Genomic DNA, 1,521 nt, shown 5'->3' with positions numbered 1-1,521 from the left:
GTGTGCATGCAGCAGCGCGGGAAGCACACTGCGGCCCCGGCTCGGCCTGTCCCTGCCTCTCGGGCAGGGCCCCCCATGACGGGCACTGCCAGTCCCTCAGCTCCCGCGGCTGGCATGGCCCCGCACGCACCACTGCTGCCGTCTCTGTGGCGCAATGGGCGAGCACGCTCGGCTGTTAACCGGGAGGCTGGTGGTTCGAGCCCACCCAGGGACGACCTGCTTTTCGTGCACTCTGGGGCCTTCTCTTTCTCCCACCAAAGAGCTGCTGCCCTTGGGCCCTTTGCAGCGGGCTGGCCTCTGCGTGCCAAAGGACMTGAAAGTGCCCCCCTGAAGCACACTCCAACTCTGCTKCCAGAACCTCTTCCTAGTCATTTAAGCCCCACGTGGTTTTCTTGTCCARGTCCATGCYCACAATTTGTGCTTGTGCTGGATGTATGAGAGACAAGTCCCAAGAAGGGATGTTGTCCATGTGGGCTGCTCAGCAGTTGGGAGGGTTGATYCTCCTTCCTGTGTGGCTGTGACTTGTAGTTACTGTGGGCCAGGGCTCAGGGGTTTGCTAGGTATACGGAGTGGGCTGTACCTCTCTGCGTACTTGCTGTGTGGATGGCTGCAGCTCTGTGGTGAGCAGGGAGCTTCGAAAGCAGATGCCTCCTAATGGGCCCATGTGGATGTCCTTGCTGAGGTGCCTGAGCAGAGGTTCAGTGCACCCCTGACTACCRGGCTAGGATGCTAGCTCATGGACATGCAGGTCACTAGCCGGCTTCTGCTGCTGGAGATTGGTCCTGTGTCCTGCCTCTTCACCCAGCAACCAGCAGCTTGACTGCCTGTGGCCTTTGCCAAAGGGCACTGGCCATGATCATTGGTACCTTCTGGAGAAAAAGGGTTCTTTTCAAAAATAGCCTCCTGCATGAAATTCATCTACTACTCTCCTAAGTGTGTCTTTATGGGACCAAAGTGCTTGTATTTATTCTCCAGCTAGGAGGGCTCACATTTTCCTGAGTTTGTGGAGCGGAGAAATCTCTCTCTGTGAGGGCAATCTTTGCTCTGCCAGTATCACTCGATCCCCATGTAGAGAGGAAATCACCATGTGCCTTACTGCAATGCATGTTCTGAAAGCAGCCCTCCCCCAACCACTTCTTCTTACGGACATCTCTGAGAAATGGTCCTGAGGGCGCTGGCACAGGAACAGCCAGAGGGAGAGGAGCAGATGTCTGGGSCTGAGTCACCTCTGGCAGAGCAGCAGTGCTGTGTGTGCAGCCCCTGTCCTGTCTGCAGCAGCAGGAGCAAAGCAGGTGGGCTCAGAGAATGCCAACGAAGCAGAGCTGCACCCATCAGCTCCTTGTGAACACAGGAGCATGTGAGAAGAGACTGAGTAAAGGCGCTTCCACAAGCCATGCGCAGCACCCAGAACATGCAGGTGCCCGCAGCTGCACTGCACTGTGTGCATGCACACTGCACTGTGTGCATGCAGCAGCGCGGGAAGCACACTGCGGCCCCGGCTCGGCCTGTCCCTGCCTCTCG

At 57.6% G+C, this 1,521-nt stretch overlaps 1 non-coding gene across 1 annotated transcript; it reads left to right on the top strand.

The window, feature by feature from the left end:
* The first annotated feature begins 140 nt into the window (after positions 1-140).
* TRNAN-GUU lies at positions 141-214 on the top strand. The gene has a single exon. It is a non-coding gene; the product is annotated as a tRNA-Asn (tRNA).
* The last annotated feature ends 1,307 nt before the right edge of the window (positions 215-1,521 follow it).

The sequence above is a fragment of the Nothoprocta perdicaria genome, unplaced genomic scaffold (genome assembly GCF_003342845.1).
Source record: "Nothoprocta perdicaria isolate Ctin4 unplaced genomic scaffold, notPer1 scaffold_1635, whole genome shotgun sequence".
Classification (NCBI taxonomy): domain Eukaryota; kingdom Metazoa; phylum Chordata; class Aves; order Tinamiformes; family Tinamidae; genus Nothoprocta; species Nothoprocta perdicaria.
The sequence above is the reverse complement of the archived record's forward strand: the minus strand, read 5'-3'. Positions and strand labels throughout refer to the sequence as shown.